General features: G+C 49.5%; 1 protein-coding gene and 1 pseudogene across 2 annotated transcripts in view; both read right to left on the bottom strand.

The window, feature by feature from the left end:
• TIA1 (TIA1 cytotoxic granule associated RNA binding protein) overlaps positions 1 to 22,279 on the bottom strand; it is a 222,085-nt gene that overhangs the window by 78,761 nt on the left and 121,045 nt on the right. The gene's annotated exons all lie outside the window — the stretch shown is intronic.
• LOC127044671 (1,5-anhydro-D-fructose reductase-like) lies at positions 632 to 21,709 on the bottom strand (annotated as a pseudogene).

Genomic DNA, 22,279 nt, shown 5'->3' with positions numbered 1-22,279 from the left:
CAGCTGGTTTTTATTGTGTTACTTAAAGAAAATCGGGAACCTTACAGAAGGGTCTAATCCTTTACCCTCACATCTAGAAACTGTCTCCAGAGAACAAATAGCTTATCAAGATCCCCCCTTACCCTTCGCTGAGCAAATATTTAAAATCACCCTTGTAAAATTCTTCTTCTCCATTCTCACGTCATTTAAAATGGGAAATAAAAAGTAATTAGTTTTAGCCCTGTAAGGTTCTTGGGAGGCTACAGGCCTACCAAGGGTGCTCTGCAAGAACGAGGCCCACACACACTGTGAGTTATTGGCTTTAATGAAGGAAAAGTGACACACCTGCAACGGGAACTCCATACCAGGCTGAGCTTCGGTGTGCTGGGTTCCTCGCCTCTGTGACAGCAACACCAGGAATCCCCGTTGCGGGTGTGTCACCTTGCCTTCATTAAAGCCAATAACTCACAGTGTGTGTGGGCCTCGTTCTTGCAGAGCACCCTGGGTAGGCCCGTAGCCTCCCAAGAACCTTACAGCCCCAGTGTACAGGTAGGCAAGTAGATTTTAGTTTACCTTGCCTAGTACATTTTCATAAGGATTTTGAGAGGCTGATATGGATCATTTCAAAAGCTTGCCAATACATGCAGTTGATTTACTGGGAACTGGATCTTCCAGGATTGACTTCCCATTTCTTGTCACTGAATGGGAAGTGTTTGTGTGTCTCCATCCTGGAATAAAAGACAAATACATCTTAAGTAAATAATTATCACAACCATTCAGAATCTTCCATATAGAACTTTTTCAAGAAGCAAACACTGCAGGGAGCCAGCCACCTCTTCTATACATGTGATAAGAATAGCCAAAGCAGGGAATTTTACTGGAATTCAAACCTTTAATTTAAAATGCATTAACCCATGAGTTTAAGTAAAAGAAACACAAATAAACTAAGCCCATCCCTCTCTGGATTTGCTGGGGCATTCTGTTCCGTCAGGCGCCCTGCAACTGGATCTGCTAGTGATACCTTGCACCAGCAGAGATGTTTAAACCCAGAATCTCTCCAACTAAAAGATGAGCCAATCGTGCTTTTTAGCCCCTGCTGCATTCAAAGACTTAAGGGCCTTGATCTTGCTCCCAATTAAGTCAATAGAAAAACTCTCATTAGCTTCCCCTGTGCAGTATCAACCTCTAACGATGAAAAGAGGCTCAACTTAGTGGGCCACCAACTAGGGTGACCAGATGTCCCAATTTTATAGGGACAGTCCTGATTTTTGGGTCTTTTTCTTATATAGACTTCTACTACCCGCCACCCCGGTCCCGATTTTTCATATTTGCTGCCTGGTCACCCTACTGCCAACAGAGTTTGGTTGTGAAACTCCTACCCTTCCTGCAGCATGGCCTAGTGGACTGGGACACAGGAGGTGTGGGTTTTGCTTGGATCATTCTGAAGCAAGTCATTTTGGACTAGATTCACAAAGCTCCAGGCTGAGAATTCCACTTGTTGGCAGGGCCCCATGGGGGGGGAGGGTTTAGATGTTGGAACGCTTAAGCACCTTCATGAATCTGGACCTCTCAGATCTACTGCAGAAAGGTGTTATATAAGGAGCTAGATTTTATTAGATGGTAGAGGGGACCCAGTAGGGAAAAGGTTGAGAACCCATGCCTTAGCTGGTCAGCCTTTTTCACCAAAAATGCTGCCTCCCCAATTAAAAATGGCTTTTTGATCAAAATGAAAATGTAATTTGATTGAAAATTTTTCAGCTGTTGAAAACCAGAAGTTTTCTTTTTGGGAGCCATTCCCTGTTTTCAGTGGAAACAGGGAAGAGGAGGAAGGCAAATTTTTTTCTAATGTTCCTATAGTCAAAAGACAGAAGTTCTGTAGCAAGGTTTTCAGGGTAGGGGTCATTTTGTTCATATTTTCAGAAAGACAAACACAGCTTTATATTTTAACCAGCTCTATAGCTGATTGAAACATTCTGGGGACCAGCCACTAGAGAACATCAAATCCATATTCTCCTAGCTTGGGTTATGCTTCTACCGACCCCGGCCCTCCACCCGGATGAAATCTCTTTGGGTCCCATGCTGGCCTCTCCAATTTCAGGACTGGGGCCTTATTTGTGAGCCCTGCCACAAGGGAAGATTTGATTGTGTGTATTGCACGGGGGCCAAGCCTACCATCAGTGCTTAAATAAACAATAGCGATACTCTGTGCGTATTACACTCGAGCATCAATGTGCTGCCCTAACCTTTGTGATGTATCCCTTGCCTCTGAATGGGTTAGCATCAGAGAGGAAACAGCTCCCTTTGTAACAGGTGAGACCCACACTGGCTTGGGAACAACCCCACCTGAAGCTAACGGGGACAATCCCTGCTGGGTTTGGTCCCTTACCTACTTCACTGTGGGTTAATGCATGTTGGGAAGGTGCTTTGAGATCCTTAAAGAGTAGATGCTACTGAATATCTACCGCCTGTCTGCCTCGAGCCCTGTGGGTGAAAAGCAAAGGATCATGATCCCCATTTTTCACTGAGGGAAACTGAGGCAGAGGGTGGGACGTGACTGGCCCCAGGTCACCCAGCAGGCCAGAGGCAAAGCTAGAAAGAGAACCCAGGTCTCCTGCATCCCCATCCAGTGCACTAGCCCCTGGGCCACATGACTGAAAGCACCCACTCCTTCCTAGCCAGCAAGCTTCCCTGTGTAATATTGTTAGCCGGGCTCTGAAGGCTACGTTTTTTTTGTTAGATGAGCCTGTTTCAACCACTCACCCCAGCAGGTTTTATTTAATAAATCGCATGTTGTAGTCTAGTCCTTCCAGCGTCTGGATTTCTTTGCGTGTCAGGTGAAAGACGTATACCTATGCAGAAGAAACAGCCTTTGAATCCAAGGCCAGGGCTTTCTGTGCTCCCAGGTCTACAGGGAGACGCAAGTCCATAGCAAAGCATGGAAGACGCGGGCAGATATTCTGTAAGGCTGGGAAATGCAGCCCTTGGAGTCTGAGTGGTACCAGGAGGCTGGATATGGGAAAGGGCAGGGTGTGGGCATGGGACTTCCCCAGTGCGCACATGGGAGGTTACTGTGTGGCAAGCTGCTGTGCTGAAATTCACCCTCTGCCTTGTCCCGCAGCAGACAGGCCCAAACATTTTGCATGTGGTCTCTCTCTGAGGCTAAGGGCAGATCTTTTGTTGGGGGCCCAGCTCTGAGGATTTGTTCAGCACCGCTCTACCAAATGGGCATGCCCACTCACTCAGCTCCTCAGTGAAAGGACAAAAATCCCACCCCAGATGTCTGGGCCACAATCTCTTCCCACAGCTGCTTCCCTGGCCTGGACATGTTTTCATCCAGATCGTCACAGCTGGAGCCGGGACAAGAATCGCTGTGACGGCTTCCAAAAAACTCTGGTAACAGGTTTCCCAGGTACTGCCTCATGCCACCTCTCACAAGGGGGGGCGGGGCCTGTGCATGCCAACCCAGGCTGTTTAACAGTCAGACCTCGCTCTGTGTTGCGTCTTCTACAAGGAGCAAACCCACTTAGGTCTCCAAGCTGAGGGCCTACAAGCATATTCCTGAACAGAGGGGCTAAACCTCAGGCTAGCAATACTTAAGGGTCCCTTGAATTAGCCATTCAAATCCTGCTGGGTACAGCTCGGCTTTGGTACGAGTCCCCAGCCGTCGCTTGTGTGAAGTGTCTCACCCTGCTCTGGTGACAGTAACACCTCAGCCATAGGCCAGGAGCGGAAGAGGGCTCCCGGCTCGCTAGCCATCCCCATTACCTCTGTGTTCTCCACGATGCGGGCCGGGGTGATGCTTTTCAGGATGGTGGCGATGCCCCTCTGAATGTGGAAGCGGATGAGAACCTGCAGAAAGGACAGGAGCTGGTGAGCCAGGATCCGTGGCTGGTGCAGTGGCCAGGTGGAACACAGCCAGCGTGAAGAGACAGAGAGACCCGTTTTTCCACACTGCACCCATGAACCCCCCTCTCTCTGTGTAGCTTAGATAGGATGTTGCACGTCTACAAAGAAAAACACCAATAGAGCCAGTGCTGTCCCCCCCCCCTCACCTGAGTGCTGGTTTTTCCATGCTTCTGAGCGATCTTATTCACTGTGGGATTCTCCAGGAGAGGCACAGGGCTGTTCTCCCCCAAAGGGCTAAGGGAAGACGATTTGGAGAGTCCTGAACAATGGCTGCTGCTCTTGGAGAACAGGCAGCACTTTGCAAACAGGAGGCTGGTGGGGAGTCGCATTCACAACACCGCTGGGAGGCAGCAAAGCCTCCTGCTGCTGGCTGAAGAAATGGGAAAGGGAAGGAACTGAGGGATTCTGTCACTCCCCTTGAGCCGTGGACAAACGCCCCTTGGTGCTGCTGTGCAAACACTGGCTGCTAATAACAGCCAGGGCCCCTCCCTGGCCCAGCTCACTCAGCCTCTCCCCTGCTTTGTCACCATGCAGCGGGCTGCACCCCAGAACTCATCATGCAGAAGGACCCCTGTTATGTTGGCCAGGCTCTTGATGAAGATAAAAGAACCCAGTAAATGCTATTGGGCCAAGCAACTCCACCCATGTCAGTGAAATCAAACCGGAGTGACAGCAGACTCCGGCCCAGTTAGCCTAGCGAAGATCTCAGCCAGACCTTGGCTGGGTGGGCCAGGGTTACCAGCCACGAAGGAAGAGGAACCAGCTTGTATCTCACAGCCAGTCCAGGCTACAGAAACACCTTTCAGACCTCCAGCTCACACTCACTCCTTTTGCCAGACAGTCAACACAAAGTCCTACAATGCCAGTTCAGGGCAGAACTGCCCCTTTGTGCTACAGCTGTGTGCTGTGGGCATTTACTGTCCCCAGGAGGTGCTTTCTGAGTCCTCAGCATGACCTGTGGAGTAGCAGGACCCCCACCCCTTCTACCTCCCACTCTTCTCTGATTAGCTTACTGGCCATTCTCCCTTTACAGGTGACTTTTGGAGCACGGTTCTGCTCTGAGAAACCAACATCACTGGAGTCCGTGACTCCAGATCACACATGTACCGTGTTCCTCTAACGGCCGTGCAAACCTTGCCCCGGGATCTAAGAGCCACCCTGGCTTCCTTCCGGCGCCCACGCTCATAAGGTAGTTGCTCCTTCTGGAACGCAGGCAGAGGTTCCCCCAGGGATACCTGAGCCAGACTGGAATCCGGCTCCCTAGTGGGGGGAAACGCTGATCTCTGAACGTTAACAAGCAGACAGGACTGACAACAGCGCCGCCTGGGTCCTGTGTGTATTCACCCTCCAGCATAGCCCACTGCTTTAGATCTACCCTCCGAGGGCGCATGTTAGGGGTGACTCGGCAGGGCAGGGCAGCCGAAGGGACTGTATGCAATGAGGACAATCCCCTTAGACTTGCAGTACTCTACCAGCTCGGGCTGGGTCAGGTAGGGGTGCAGCTCCACCTGGTGGAGAAACAGTTATTGTATCTCATGCCCCTGTCCCATTGCCTCAAGGTGCTCAGGAGTGGGCTCTGAAGTGCCCGGAAGTCCTTCCCTAGGAGGGACGGGTGCAGCTTTCATTGGAAAGCCCAAAGCTGGGGCCTGGTTTGCTGAATCATAGGAGCCTCCATAGCCCCAGGGTCAGATGAGCCTTCCTCCTGCCCTGGGCAAGTCTTCTCTTCTCTGCGAATCCCACATATTTCTCCCAGTATGCTGGACCGAGCATCAGATGCAGCCTCCTTCCTCCACACCCTGGCCTAAGAGAGGGGAAGCAAGACTCAGGCTGCAGATTTCTGCCAGGTCAGGCCCGATCAATCCCCCTTCAGAGCATTCCCCAGGGCCTCCTTCTGCAGTGTTAGCTATTGGCCAGTGACAGCGGCTGCCTTGGAGAAGGGACACATGATAGGCCGCAGGAAGGCAGAATCTAAGTGATTAGGCCAGTGGTTCTCAGCCTTCTCCACACCACGCCCCGCCCTCACGTTAAGATGCAGCTTGTCCTAATTAGGGGCAATTTGGAGCCATGAGATTTGGGGTTTATTCCCAGTTGTGCCACTAACCTTGAGCAAGTAACTTTCTCCTCTCCATGATTGTTTCCCCTTCGCCCGGCTTGTCTATTTGGACTGCTGGCTTTTCAGTGCAGGAACTGTCTCTCACTGAGCACAGTGGGGTCCCAAGCTTGGTTGGGCTCTGTGCTTCTGGGATAAAAAGAATCCCTTTTGGGGCCAAACCCTCAAAGAACGAGCACAACCTCTCTGGCTCTGCCCAAGCTGCGAACCCAGTCATTGGGTGCTTAATGCAGCACTCAAAAGTCTGCTTAGCACAGTACAGAGGACGACACAGCAGTAGCTTCCCAATTATTATTTGCAACTATAAGCAGCCCGATGCAAAGCTAGCATAAGCACTCCCCGGAACGCAGATACCATTGCTACAGGCAGAGCGGGAGAGAGACAAGCTTTCGAGCTGCACAGAGCTGAAAGAGACTCACCTGCCTTGTCTCTCTCATATTCAGGGACCAGCCTCTACCACCACGGCAAATGACATTGTTACAGGTGTATCTCACAGGTTGCCCAATCACAGGTTTGATCCTGCACACGGACAGCAGCCTCTCCAGCTGGGAGGCGTTGAAGTTGGAAACCCCAACTGATTTCACCAGGCCTTCATCCACCAGCTTCTCCATTGCCTGCCAGAAAAACAAAGAGGTGCTGGATGATTTAGTTGGGGATTGGTCCTGCCTTAAGCAGGGGGTTGGACTAGATACCTCCTGACAAGGCCAGCTCCAGGCACCAGCTTATCAAGCAGGTGCTTGGGGCGGCAAGTCCGGAGCAGGGCGGCACTTTCAGCTATTCGGCGGCAATTTGGCAGAGGGTCCCTCACTCCTACTTGGAGCAAAGGACCTCCCGCAGATCACAATCAGGCCTTCTTTTTTTTTGGGCTGCTTGGGGCAGCAAAACTCCTGGAGCCAGCCCTGCCTCCTGAGGTCCCTTCCAACCCTGATATTCTATGATTCTGTGCAGCAGGTCACGGGCTGGGCCTGCACAGCTGGGGAAACCCAGGGGGCTGCTGGAATAACGGGCGACTGACAATGCACTGGCTGGCTTTGCCAGGGTGCTGGAATGCTTGCAGCTGCCACCGGCTTCACCTGGAGCTGTGGGCGCTCAGCACCTGTGTCAAAGCCCACCACTTCCTTAGGGACGTCAGCCCACATCCTCCAAGGGAGTGAGGCACTGGTGCCTGTATACCTTTGAGGAGGTGGGCCCAGGCGCATGGACCAGGCCAAGCGATTGGTGCTCTCATGTGCCACAGAAGATCTTGCCCCTGTGCTTACATTGGCAGAAGAGGGTCCCGACTGTCCTCCCCACCATTCTGTCCTCCACGCCCACATAGGGTAAGTGTGCAGCTCCTGGGATGACTGTGATCAATCGGTTTCAAGAGGCTGATCTCCATCTCTCCACGTACTTAGGTTGGGCCTTCAGGCAGTGCCGAGAATGGAGCACTTTAAAATGCAGCCTCCGCCTTGGGCACCCGCACAGCACAGCTTTGCCACACAAGCTGCAGTGATGTGCCCGAATTTGGCCTTCTGCACACGCCCAGAACAACTGAGGTGAAAGGGAGCTGACTGGAATCGGAGCTCTAGTTCCCATTCGGAACGGGTTTAAAAATATTTCTGTCGGCACGTGAGCACGGCCTGTCTCCTCCCGTGATGCATTAGCTCCTTCTCGGAGCCTTTGTACATTTTAAATGAGGCCATTCCATTATCTCCAGCCAGACTAAAAACCTGCCCCAGCTCGTGGCTCTTAACCTCGCTGGTAATTACCAGTTGCTACAGCGGCAGGCGCGTTCAGCCTGTCTCTCGGTCTCTTGCAGCTAGACAGCAGAGGCTGCTGATGGGAAATATATGCGAGGAACGTGAGCCAGCCATGGAGATCGTTATGACTGGAGGGGGATGGGCAGCCTACGCTGCTCTTTCCTCACTGCTTACTGTGTGCTATGGGAGAGCCCGTCAAAGCCAATGAGAGTCTTCCCACTGGCTGCAAAGGGCTTTAGATCAGGCGCTGTGTGCTTATGGCATCCATCAGTGGTGCACGTCACCGAGGCATGCAGGAGGTGGGAATCAGGGCTTCCTCTGGTAAGGGACCCCTTCCAGGAACCCTAGAGACACCCCCTCCATCCTAAATACCTCCATGTGGCTCAGGTGCCATATTCTATTGCTACTGTGCCTTTAGCTCACGTGGTAGCAGCTTGGGCTGAGGCGTAATAAGTCCCAGGTTCTGTTCCTGCTCGTGACCCCCAAAGAACATCATTGCACTTGGCCTGATCTGCTGCCTCTTACCCTCCAGGTGTCCACATAATCCACATCCAACTGCAGAAGCAACCTGTCCTTTTGAGGCATGAGCTCCCCACGGATATTCTGCAGGGGAACAGACCAAGAGCCACTTTCTAAGGGGAAGCATCCCATGTGCATCTCTGGAACTGCTGAGGGTACTGGCCTGACTTGCCAAGAATTAACGAGTGGCGAGGCATCAAACATCCCAGCTGGCCCATCCATCCCTGGGGAACGCCCACCACCTCTGTCAGAGTTATTGCAATAGAAGGAAGTGCTAAAGAAAGGCAGGGGCACTGGATTTTTTTCAGATGGATGATGTAGCATCAGCAAGGTCTGCATGGGGCCTTTCTAGACAGTGAATATCCCAGCCTTTTTGCTTGACCCTGCTCCCACTATTCCAGTCATGGGGAGGCCATTTAGGCTCCTGAGCACAAAGGAGAACGAGGCTAGGTCACGACTTGGATAGGAGACTCCACTGCTCTGCTGTTGCTGAGTCAGGGCACATCCAATTCAGCAGTACAGGGGCGGCTCCAGGCACCAGCACGCCAAGCGCATGCCTAGGGCAGCAAGCCACGGGGGGCGCTCTGCCGGTCACCGCGAGGGCGGCAGGCAGGCTGCCTTTGGCAGCATGTCTGCAGAGGGTCCGCTGGTCCCGCGGTTTCGGCGGACCTCCCACAGGCTGCCGCTGAATCCGCGGGACCAGGGACATCCTGCAGGCAAGCCACCAAGGGCAGCCTGCCTGCCGTGCATGGGGCGGCAAAATACTTAGAGCCGCCCCTGCAGCAGTAAGTGTAATTACTCCAATAGAGTTTAGCCCTGGTGTTCTCACAAGTCCCCCTCCTCTTACCAAAATTGTGAAGAGATTCTCATTGTTCATGCCTGGTCAGGATGACTCTTCTATGTTCCATCCAGAAGACCCATCTACAGTAACACACTGCCCAACACCCGATTACCCTCGATTTTCCCTACAATTCAACTAGATCCTCTCATTTTCTTCATTTCCCAGCCTAGATTATTTTGCTGTTAAACAGTTGCTGTGTGGCAGCGTTCTAGCTGCCAGGGAAGCTATCCTTTATCTGTCTCCTATGAGTACCTTGTGACTACATGAGCCAAGTTCTCTGTCGGCTTATGCCATCCAGCCATGGAAGTCAAGCAATGGGGCCCAGTTATTCCATGTTTCTAAAGCCCTTGTAGCTACTTGGATGGAAGGTGCAACAGAACCTTTATCTTATCACCATAATATCTGAGCACCTCACGCACCTGTGAGGCAGGACAGTGCTGTTAGTTCCATGTGACACAGGAAGAACTGAGGCCCAGGGTCTATCAAGTGACTCGCCCGAGGTCATGTTGTAAGTCTGTAGTTAAACTGGGAGTTGAACCTAGTAATCCTGAGTCCCAGCTTTGCATGTTAGCCACTAGAACATGCTTCCTAGAAATGCAAGAGAAAACCAGACAACACACTCAGGGGCTATCAACCTGCCATGGAGAGACAACCCAGCCTTCCTTGTTGTGCCTCTTGACAATTAAAAATTCAGCAGAATTTTCAAATTGAGAAATGTGGAGGGGCGGGGAATTACTCCAGGTCACACAGCAGGTCAGTGGCAGAGTTAGGGATAGAGCCCAGGTTTCTAGACTCCCAATCCACTGTCTGTTCTATGGGACCAGGCTGTCTCTGTGATATGGGGGCATGGTGAGACAAAGAGTAGGAGAATGGGAGTATAATGAGCTGTACTGATGGGGAACCGAGGCACAGAGAGAGGGAGGGTGTGACAGAGCCAGGAACCAAAGCCAGATCTCCTGAATCCCAGGCCAGTGGCTTCACCCCAGCACCATCCTTCCTCTCTAAGAGCAAAACCAACATCCCTTTCCCCAGCATTTTACTCTATACAAATGGTGTGTCCCTACTGGACCTTAAAGCAACAAGTCAAATGTTGCTCTTCATTCCATGTCCCTGCTCCTATTGGTCTGCTCTTCTCAGCAAGAGGGCAGGAGGAGGAACCAGCACCATGTGACCAATCAGCTCTCAGGTACACCCAGTTTGGGAATCTCTTCTATTTAGCATTCCATTGCTGCTTATTGTTGTAGGAACCTACCATGGGCCTTTGTTACTTGCATCATAAACAAAGTCTGAGATAATATCATAAATATAGGTTAGTCTTGAAAAAAGACAACTGAGGGGGGACCTGATACCAGTCTTGAAATATGTGAAGGGTGGTTAAAAGAGGACTGTGATCAATTGTTCTCCATGTTCATTGGAGGTAGGACAAAAAGTAATGGGTTAAACTATCAGAAAAGAGGATTTAGGTTAGATATTAGGAAAATCTTTCTAACTCTAAGGGTAGATAAGCCCTGGAACAGGTTTCCAAGGGAGGTCATGGAATCCCCTTGCTGGAGGTTTTTGAGACCAGGTTGGACAAAACCTGTCAGGGACAGTCAAGGTTTACCTGGTCCTGCTTCAGTGCAAGGGACTGGACTTGATGACTCTCAGGGTCCCTTCCAGCCTGACATTTCTATGATTCTATAGTAGCTATAGGTGTGCTCCACAAAAGTGAAATGTAGATAGCACTAATTCTATTAACTATCGAATGGCATATAAGAGCATGGAGCACTACTGGGCAAAAAACTGAATTTGAATGCTGTGGAAAATTCCAACAAATTGAAATTTCTAGTAGGGTGAAAATTCTGAAAAGTTTCTATTTGGAAACATTGAAACTTTTCATTTTGCTAAGGTCAACATAATGCAGTCTGGAACACCACAAAAAATATGCAAGTGGAAGTTAAATGAAATGAGACTGTCGAAACAATGTGTTTTGACATTTTTCCATTGCAATTTCACCAAAATTGAGATGTTTCTGCAAAATGGTTTAGATTTTGACAAAATTGCATTTTGCAATGGAAACCTGTCCCATTGTCCATTTTTGATCATCTCCAGTAAGTTAGAAAGTTTAATAAAGTTGTTCTGCACTGGGAGTGGCAGCTGTTTGACAATTGCATTTCAATCCACGAGGCATACAGTACAGCCAACATCAAGCCTTCATGAGTCAGGCCTCCTAGAATCCATAAGATTGGCTTAAAAAGCCATAGGGTCTTATTTGCCTTCTGGCCTTTAGGGGGTGTCATTTTGCAGCTTCTGTGAATAACTGAAAGGGCTAGGAAATCATTTTTTATTTAGCGGAGGCTGAAATTTTCACTGTATCATGAGTCCAGGAGGAGAGGCCATGAGAAAAAAAACCAAACATCCAGTATCCCAAGTCTTGGGGTAACTTAGAAAGAACTGGCAATCCTGGGCTTCTGTTTGGAAGGAAAATGGGGCTCACCTTGCTCACCACATAAAGCTCATCTCTCTTCAGCCCCCCTTCCCCGAACTTCTTTTGAAAGGCTGCTCCGATCTCGGCCTCGTTCTGGTAAAAATAAGCACAATCGACGTGCCGATATCCAGCATCTAAAGCTACCTCCACGGCTTCCTGAACGGCCCCCGGGGGAGACTGCAAAGAAACCAATAGACGCATCACCACTTGCTATCGAATCTTCCCCAGAGCCACGCTCCTGGGGCGAACGAGCTACACTGATTTACACCAGCTCAATAGCTTGGGACCTGTCAAGCCAAACCCAGGGCCAGGCCTTGTCCACACTTGGGTAGGAGATACCCGCAGGGAACGGCTAGGTGCTGCAAACTCCACACGTGGTGCTCGTCCTTCCAAGTCGGTGTTAAACGAAGGCCTTCCAGCTAAGGTGCATAGTGGCACTCCAGCCCACATTTGGTTGTTAAAAGGGTCCCATGGCACCCCAGGCAATAGAGCTTCAGCTGCAACTTTGCAGAGCCAAGCCTCATGGAATATTTTGTTGCCTTGGAGACTAAAAGGGCTTTGGGTACATACACAGACAGGGATAATAAGGTCGTCTGCTGCACTGGTCCCTGGGGGCTCATATGCCAAAAGTACCAACAGCCATAGGCTCAAAGGCACTTCAAACATTAGTTTCGAAGTGCTCTTGCCGTTCATGGGTTTGCACTAAACATCCACGCACATCTAATAGGCTAAGACTCTTTGCCTCTCTCTTTGCTACCAGCCCCAGCAAAGCCTTCGAGAATTACCATGTTCTCTCTCAAACAAGGAGTCTGATCCTATGTCCGCTGAATTCAATGGGTCTCTTTCCACTAACTTCCTGGGCTGTTAACATCTGCCTGAGCATTAACTCAACCTTGTAAACAGGTTCATCTGCTCTGGGCCATGGCATCCTGCTGACACTCAGCAGCACCCTGGCTGGGTGGGGAACAGAGCCCCCGAGACTCTGCTCTGTACCAAGCCTGCTTTAATTAAAGTGTTTACCCAAGAGTGGAGGCCGGCATGCCCCTGCCTGCAAAGAACACAGAGACAAAGAGCAAATGTGGCGTCCGACCCAAACCGATTAACCGGCACTTATGCACGGTTGTTCCTGCCTTGGAACAAAGGGAAAGCAGGTGGGGAGAAGTGTAGACCCAGCAGGAGTTATGCCAAGAGGCAGGATCCCTGGGGTGGATTGAACCCAGTTGCACCCACCCCTTGTAGTGCCAGGGCTCTCTTGGTCTTGAAAACGATCAGTGATTAATCTGCACTCGATATCGGATGATCAGTACATGAAAGAGCCTGTAGTTGGGTGGGCTCCCTGCCTCCCTCTCTCATCTAGCCAAAACACTGATAAAGTCCTCAGTCAAGCGACCCCTCCTCTCCCAGCTCCCACTCGCTCACCAGCATCCTGCTGTGCGTCTCTACTTCCAGATCCTCTTGCTTTCAAGGCTTTGCATGCACCCGCAGCTCTGTTCTCCCAATGTCCTGCTCTTCTCTCTAGCTGTCCTCTCCCGTCTCCCACACTCTCGCGTGCAAACGCTGGGCTTTAGATCTCAGGCCCTGGTTGGAAATTTGCCCCTTCTCATCCCAAAATACCAATTCAACAAGATCAGGGCTTGCGCCATGGATGGCATGGTGCGTTGGCACAGATGACACCCGCCCTGTACCTCTCCCATGGGACTGACAGAGAACATCCCATCTCCAGGGCTGCCAACCCAGCAGTCTTTCATCAGAATTCAACCTTAATTTCCTTTTCACTTTCTTGGGTCTCCTGAGTGCAGCAGATCCTGAGACAAGGCTGAAAAAATCCTGGGGCACCCCACGAGTGTCCCGTGTCCCAGGCAAGTTTATTAAAGGATTAAACTGACAATAATTATTTAATTGCACAACAAAGCAAATGGATCCCGATTGGCCTCAGTGGGACGCCGCTTCCCTCCACCACAAATGGAGCTCTGCCCTGGCACGGAGACATGAAAACCGCCTCAGGGACCCAGGATCCTTTGTGAAAGTAAGGACCAGACCTGGGGAGCAGCTACATCTATCCTGTGGTCCCAGTCGCCCAGTGGGCTACCAAAAGGACCGGTTTTTCTGGCCACTTTCTACACTTCAGTAGCCAACATAGTTTCATGGATTAATCCTTAATGGAACAACTCCCATTGACTTCAGTGGACTTTGGGTCAGCTGTTTGAAGTTTGTTGTGTTTTGTTTTAAATGCCTTTGGGATGAAATGGAGATGTTTGCAAGAAAAAAAACCCACTGTTGTCAAATTTATTGAGCAACAAAAACAGCAGGATTAAAAAAAAAATCCAAAAAATGTCAGTGAAAAACATTTGGTTGATTGGTTGGTTGGTTGGTTGATTTTAGCTTTTTCATAGAACATAACATCCAAGTATTTGCCAACAGGTCTACTCTGGCAAAAAAGTTTCCGAACAAAAGCAGTGTGGGCCCAGTGGAATTGGTCCCCCACACCCCCTAAAGTCCCTTCTCTCATTTTCTCCCTCTCATCCAACCCCCCACCCCGTTTTTCCAGGCTCTTCTTTTTGGTACAGCCTAACACTATCGCTGCAGAAGGGCCACCTATTAAGACCTCATCAACACTTGAAAGTGAGACCAGTCAAACTGTTTTGCTTGGTGCAATTTTACCTTAGTGTGGTTAAAACCACACAGAAAAGGAATAAGCTGCTCTGTGCTTTATAGAGGAATTGTATTACTTCAAAATTGTACCAGGATAGTTCTGATTGGCACAATTTTGTAGTATAGGCAAGTCCTGTACGTGATTAGCCTGTAGGACTCACTGCTGAAGGATCTCATCAAACACTTGACACCATTCAGGGAAGAATTAGACACAAAGAGCATCTGCAGTTGGACCAGCCAGGATTCAAGTTAAGAGACTTATTCAGCTTCATGCCTCAGGGAAGAGCAGAAGATCCACCAGCTCGCGGAAAGAAATAATGATGTTCAACATCAAAAATGCTCAGGTGCTCTGAAAAGTGACCGAAATGGCACCAGGAGCTGCCCAGTTTATCGGCTTGCAGTGATTTTAGCTCAAATCGGTTCACAGTTTGTAAGTAAGGTCTGACCAGGGCCAGGGGTGTCATTAACAATAAGGGAGGAGGAAGGCAGGCACAGATGCAAAAGACAAGACTTTATCAAACATGCCTAAGAGGCCACTGTTACATGCCCAAGCTCCGGTGTTTGTGCACCAGCAGCCTAGCCCCAGCATGCATTGCTAAGCCCCTGGTGCCCCCCAAAATCAGATCCCTCCAGAAACCTGACCCTCTTTCTCGAGTTCCACTCATCACATGACAGAATTAGTGCTTCCTTTATATTCATCCTTCCTTGCCCCCTGTGCAGGTTACAGTTGCACCAAAGCTTGCTCTAAATTGCACACTGCCCACTCACACCCCATTTGAGCCACTTTGGCTGTCAGGATTGCCAGAGTTGTAGGAACACCTTGGCCATCTCCCACTTGTACTTTGCAGTAAATGCTGATTTTTTTTAACAGCTTTGATTGAACCCAATGAGAACAAGCAAAGGATAGCGCTTCTCAGCACTGGCAAGCCAGCACCTTACATTGGAAGTTGCAGAATAAATGCATAACATCTTTCTCTTTCTTAGGACCACTGAAGTCAATGGGAGTTCAGTGGGTCTAGAATGTGGTCCTCGAGTATCTGCCTCCTGTAAATTGACTGCCCGTGAACTCAAAAATGTGGAGGATGTTAATGATCTTTGATCTATAGACAATCAGACCCCTGGTTAGAGCCAAAGTGTGTGCTAAGCAGGCTCAGTAGATGGAGCAATTAAGCCCCTTTATGTCATGAGATACATGGGAACAGTAGAAGCCACCACCCAAGTCAATGGCAAGATCAGAAGCTGAACCATGTGGGCTTCCCTGATTGCAAACATAGAGGCTAGGCCTAAGCAATTGTTTGGTAAGGGTGGGTGTGGGTGTGGGTGTGCATAGAAAGCAAGCAGACACCGAGAGAAGCAATTGTTTGGGGGAGCAGAGAGAGAGAGCTAGCTCCTTGTGGCCTGGAACTGCTGAAGGTAGGCTTGGAAACTGAAAGCTAGGAAACTGCTTGCTGTTTGTTTCTGTTGCGTTCAGGGAAACAAGCAAACTGTGTGTGTGCCGCCTTTGTAAACAAAACAGGATCCAACAACCAAATACCTATTGTCAGTTTCTTTTCCTAACTAAAAGAGACTTGCTGGACTCTGAAAATTGCCTCACGACGGGGACCAAGGGGGCAATGGTACTTAACATGTTTGTAAAGGCTAGTATGGACCCTCCCCACACATCTAATCAAGGCTCTGCATGTTTGTGGTTTACTTGGTGCTATGTCTTCACTGCAAGAAGAGGTGCATTTACGCAGAGATCGCTACTTCAATGTAAATTCCAAGTAGATACAAGGCACAGGGCTTTATTTTTTTACCCCAATGTAGTAAACTCCTGATGGATGAAGGGTGCGGAACAGGGCTGACCCCAACTAGCTACATGGAGATAAAAGCTACTACTGCCTTGTCTCCAGTAGGATTGCTTCAAGAGCGCTATCTCGAGGGATCAGCTGACGGTAAACTACAACCATGTGCCACTCGGATCAAGTGTGAGGGGAACATCCTGACTAGTATTTACAAATGCGTTCTGTACCTCGAGCGAGTCAGTGACCCTGAGCTGAAAAAGTCTAGCAAAGATGTGACTGAGAATGGCAGTGTCCATAACCCAAGGAATTAGTAATGGGTTATAAATAAATAAGATTGCATTGCCCAGATTCTGAACTGCCCCTTGGAAAAGACCCAGAAATACCCAACTGCAGCCCAGAATGCTGCTGCCTTCCCTGCCTGGTAATACAACGGCAGATCCTCATCAAACCTCTAGCATATCTGCAGGGAAAGGGACAGCTCTAGCCGCTGGGCTGTGAGAGAGCCTGTGTTGCCAGAGCTGACATGAGTTTGCTGTCTGAAAAGACCGTGAGATGCCACGCAGGGTTTAAACTCTATTTGAACTCCAGCAATAGCACTGAAATTCAGTTTGTGCCAGTCTCTAATGCCCCTTGGTCATTAGGCCCTTGGGCTTCTGGGTTTGAGTACACTCTTGTTTTGGCAGCTTTGATTGTAAACGCACAAAGGGAGAGGACTGGAGGAAATGGGCTAAGATTACATTGAACCAAAGGCTGATGTGTTCATGTTGGCTCGGTTGGAGTTGGGATGCAAAACTCAGCATGGTCTGGATCCGGGGTTCTGCTTTCAACCTGTCTCTGTGCTAAGCTTCAGCTTCATTCAAACCAGAGCCCTCTGCCTGACCAATCAGTTGCTTTCGATTCAAGCCACCTTGGTTTAGATTTGGTCTAGAGGCCTCATCCAGAAAGGGACCACGTGCCCCTTGGAACATACTCTGCACCCTCAACTCACTGCGAGGACGCTGCTGTGGAATCAGCATGCTGCAGGCTCAGGCCTCGATCCCAGCTTGTGTGGAGCACCCGCAAGCCTCACCAACTTCAATGGAGTCAAGAGCACATGGGGCTAGATTCACAGTAGGCCTGGGGCATTGCAATGCTGAGCTTTGCAGTAGCGAATTGCTAGGTGCCAGGGCTCCTCACACATCGCATGGTGAAAGTTGGGCACCTTACCCAGGGGTTCTCAGAAGCTAAAGTGCTGAGCAGGGAGCAGCCTATGTAAGCTTGGCATGAAATGCAGAGGAAAAGGAGAGGCCCCAGATCCACAAAGCGAGCCAGGTTCCTAACTCCCATTGGTCTGGGTCTCAGGCACTTGAATGACAGGCCAGAGGGCGGGGTCTCTCTCCACTCTGGATCCTCAGTTGTAAACCCTCTCTGGGAGTTAAATGCCTAAACCAGCTGAGCCCTTTCTCAGGAAAAAGCAGAGAGAGAAAAGCTCCCCCACCCCCGCATCCACACCACAGGGCTCTCATGGGGTAGGTAGGAAAGTCAGGTTAAAGCCCTCGCTACAGATCTGGCAGAGCAGGGCTTCAAACCTGGGTCTCCTACACCACCAGTGAGTGCCCTGGCCACTAGGTTACTGATCGACACAGCCACACACCGCGGCCTAACTGGCTTGTGTGTGGGTTTGGCGTGCTTGGAGCAGATCTACCAGATCAAGCCCAGCAGGCAAGCTAGGCTAAGGAATTCCTAACTGGAGAATCCCATTGGGGTTTAGGCATGAGCGTGGGCTCCGAGCAGCTTTTTAGCCCTGGAGTGGCATCAGGATTTACTGCCTTTGCAAATGCCACTGGCAGAAATGTAGGCACCTCCAGGGTTAGGTGGCAGCTGAGCCGTGATTTTGTGAAGGTCTGTGGTGCCGAGCTGTTGGCCTTTGGCACCTAAAGAGACACTCAGGCACTTAAGCCCTTTTGTGAAACCAGCCCTGCACCGGAGAGCTCAAGCATCTTGCCGGCTTGCACCCTAGAGGAGTGTTACCCATCCCCGATCTCTCACAGGAGCTGCTCATGCATTGGCTCTTGGGGGGGGGAAGCACATGGCTGAACGGAAGCCCCAAGGGAGGTATTTGCCACTCTCAATATTTCTCAAAATTTCAGTAAAGAAGGGGGAGCACCCTATGTCCCCTCGTCTGGGGCAGCCACTGGTAATTCAAATACTCTGTGCCGCCAGAGAGCTGCTACTCCGATCCAACTGGCTGGGCTAATGCTTAAACATGGAGAATCCCTAATGACTGACAAGACGGAAGTTAGCCAAAGCTGAGAAGTAAACTCACCAAGACGCAACTCGCTACAGGGAGAGAGGGGAGCAAATTGAAGTGAGGCAGGGACAGCGGCATTTACTCATTAGCTTTGTTGCTTTTCCTTGTGCCAGCTTCCCAGTCCCGGAAGGGGCTGGACACAGACCCAGCAATCACAGTGCAGACCCGCTTCCTTGAGCTGATCTTCAAGGGTGTAATGTTGTTACTACTGTCCCCGCACTCAGTGGAACAAGCCGCAGGCGATTTCAGTGCTGCACATTAAGCAACTCAAATATGGAGTTAATTCTAACAGGGCACATTTTGTACCACTGACAGATTAGATGTCTTTGTGTGGGAGTATGTTAAGCAGGGCTGGCTCTACCACTTTTGCGGCCCCAAACAAAAAAAAAAGGCGCTTGGACAGCTGCCCGAAATGCTGAAGCAAAAAAAAAGAAAAAAGAAAAAAAGTCACCCCTTAGCATGTGCCGCCCCAGGCACATGCTTCTTCCACTGGTGCCTGGAGCCAGCCCTGACGTTAAGGATGCATAGGAAGCTTTCTATAGAATGAAGTCAATGGGTCATCTACAGCATCTAAATTAATCATTTCATGCTTGGAATTTGATTTTGACCCTGTGTGATTTCCATGGCTATCTAAGTGAGGTACTTATCTGATTCCCACCACTGTAGGGTGTGGGCACCTCCCAACCTTTCATATTTTTAGCCTCACAAGCCACCTGTGAGGCAGGGCAGTGCTATTACTCCCACTGTACAGATGGAGGAAACTGAGGCAGAGAGGCTAAGCCAACTTGCCCAGGTTCTCACAGGATGTTTGCAGCAGAGCAGGAATTGGATCTAGGTCTTCCACAACCTATACTAACCACTGCTTCTCCTCTTTGTCATTATAGTGAATCAGATTTCCAGCTAAGCGTAGGCCAAATACCAAAGTGGTGCCAAGAAATGACCCCAAGCCACACAGTCTGGATCGGTCTCCAAAACTTATGGATGGTGGATTTGGGATTTTAGTGTGAGCCAAGAGCTAGTGGGAAAATGCAAAGTCTGAGACAAGATAGAACAATGGGCTAATACAGCATGGATTGTCCCACATATCCAAAACCAGCCATTTTGCCTCCAGGACCTGAGCTTCTGCTCTATTAACTAGAGCAATTTGGGAATTGGGTCCCATCCCCAGTGAACGTTTGGATTTTTACTCAGAAAAATAAAACATCCCCCAAAGTCTTTGTTTAATCCTGAGCTTCAGTTCATTTGCAAATTTGACACCATCAGCTCAGGATTAAACAAAGACTATGAATGGCTAGCCAACTACAAAACCAGTTTCTCCTCCCTTGGTGGTCACACCTCAACTGCTAAAAGAGGGCCTCACCCTCCCTGAGTCAACTAACCTCATTATCTCCAGACTGATTCTTGCTTGCATATTTATACCTGCCTCTGGAAATTTCCATTACATGCGTCTGATGAAGTGGGTATTCACCCATGAAAGCTCATGCTCCAATACGTCTGTTAGTCTATAAGGTGCCAGAGGACTCTTTGTCGCTTTTTACAGATCCAGACTAACACAGCTACCCCTCGGATACTTAACCCCTTATAGTTGAAGAAACTTTTCCCAGCCTGATCCTCCACAGTGCTGACTTCCTGAGTCTTCAGGTAGCAATATTTCTAAAGCAGTAGTTTCAAGAGGTGTGGATGCCCTATTCAGCTCAATTGTGGGTTAACTCTGAAGCCTACTGACCAACTAAAATGCCAATTTGCTCCTTATTTCAGCGCTGTCCATTTCAGCAGAAGCCTCCAGCTATTTTGGGAGGTGTTGTTTCAGTGGCACCATTTTCTCCTTCCCCTTCCAACTAATGCTAACAGTGTTCTTTCGGTAGGTGCTACACAAGAGATTTCAATGAGAAGTCCGTATAGCTCGTTGGAAGACGATTGTGTCTTAGAGCAATGCTCGCTTTGCAGTGCGAGCTCTCACGGGCACCGTGGTCAGGAAATTTAAATGGATTGAGCTACAGGAAACCATGTGAACTTGAATTATTTTCATGTAATTAACTTTTTTTTAAAAAAAATCCAGTGCACCCTGAAAATCTCCAGTTAAGCAGATGGTCTTATCTTGCCTGTCTGACAAAGAGACGGTCACACAGCGCCCACTGCTTGCTACCCAGCGTGGTGCCAGACAAGCCAGGCACCGAGTGAACACCCAGTGTTCCAACATGAACAGCAGGGGAAAGAGGACTTTGGGTTCCCTTGTTAGATATAATATTTTGTACCATAAGAACCCTGTTTGGCCAGAGATCCCCAGCAGCTTTGCAGCCATTTGATATTCAGCTGTTTGCTGTTATTTAATAGCTAGTGGACAAGTAGAATGATTCGTCTTGTAGCAGCACTTCGAGTCCCTAACCAAGATCAGCGCCCCACTGTGCTAGGCACTGTACGAACATCATAAAAATACATTCCCCACCCCAAACAGGAAGGAGAAAGTTTAAGTGATTAGCCCAAGATCTGGTCTGCATGAGGGTTATTTTCCAAGAGTGCTGGGCGTGTGACAGCTGCTGATTTGGCCAGTGCACGGGGAATGGAGTGAGCTGAAAAGCATCAACTGGGACAGTCAGAGCTGAAGAGCCAGATTCGCTAGCTGCAGGTGTAACCATTTTCTATGCTGTGTAGACTGAGCAGAAAGATGGACCCACCTGGCACACGTTCACCAGCTGGTTCCAGTCCAGGTCTGACTTTAAGGCAAGTTCAGCAAACAGCAGCTCCCGTTTCCTCTCTCCATCTACGTGCTTAAAGGAGAATGGGGCTCTTAGGAAAATCGGGCCCCCTACTAGAATGGACGCACCAGCCTTTTAAGCACCATGGCAATTAGACCTCCTCTGAGCAGAGCTAGATGTCCATAAATGCATCTTAAAGGCACAAACCTGCTTTAATGAGAGTGGTTCCCAGGCTCTCCCCTGCTCCCACAACAAACTCTCCCTGCAATATTGACTTGCTCACCCGTGTGTGCACTGCATCTTGTATGTTAGAGAGAGCTGCCCAGGGATCTGCCATCACATTTTTTCTGACCAAAATAATAATCATAATAAAAATCAGTGTTCACAGAAAATCTATTTTTTTGTAAAATATATATTTTTTCTAGTGCAACCCCAGAAAATATTTATGGGATATTAACAGCATTTTTATGAGGGGGGGGGAGGGGGAACTTCCTGGCCAGCTTTAATATTAAAGCACTCGATGTTAGATCCAGAGCTGCAGACTTTGACAGCACAACCATTAATGTGGAGGAGAATTGCCCAAGTAAAGGTGGCCAGCTCAGGCCATTCCCTCCCTGACTGTACATGCATGCCATGTAGGCGGGTTAACCTGGGAACGAGAACTGTCAACTGTTTTTCTTTGCTTTTGTCAGTCTGAGTCTGACCTACTTGGAGGCCATTTTGCATCACGCTGGCAGGGTAAGGCAGCCTGGCAGTGGCAGTGAATATTGACACTGAATTCCCAGCCCCTTGGTATGGCCAGAGTTACACAAAGTGGCCTGTAAGACGCTGCCTTCCTCACCAAGCTTGGGAATAGCCAGCCCCATCCAGAGTCTCTTGCCAGACAAAGTGTTATCCTCCACACCTAAGCCAAACACACACAAACAATTCTTCAGCCCACCCTGGGCTACAGCTCCCAGGAGAATTCTCCCATTGACTCTCTCTGTCCCAGCATCAGGGCCTATTGCTGGGTACTTCCTTGCCCTTTTCATTGAGCACCATCTCCCATGGCTTTGTCCCTGCAGGACCTTTCTGCCCCATAGTTACCTCTCCTCCTTCCTTAGGGACAGTCTGGCTCTTTTATGTAGTCCCAGCTGCTGCCCCACCCTCTTAATTGGGAGCCCTTGTTCTAACACAGATGTGCTGGACCTGCCTCATTTAAAGGGGCTGGCCATCCTGTGACATGGCTTTAGTGTTTAGAGGCCTTTAGGGGTTTCAATTTTTAAGCTTCCCGTTGCTTTCATACAGATTTCCACC

The sequence above is a fragment of the Gopherus flavomarginatus genome, chromosome 2 (assembly GCF_025201925.1).
Source record: "Gopherus flavomarginatus isolate rGopFla2 chromosome 2, rGopFla2.mat.asm, whole genome shotgun sequence".
Classification (NCBI taxonomy): domain Eukaryota; kingdom Metazoa; phylum Chordata; order Testudines; family Testudinidae; genus Gopherus; species Gopherus flavomarginatus.
This window is presented reverse-complemented; position numbering and strand designations above follow the sequence as displayed.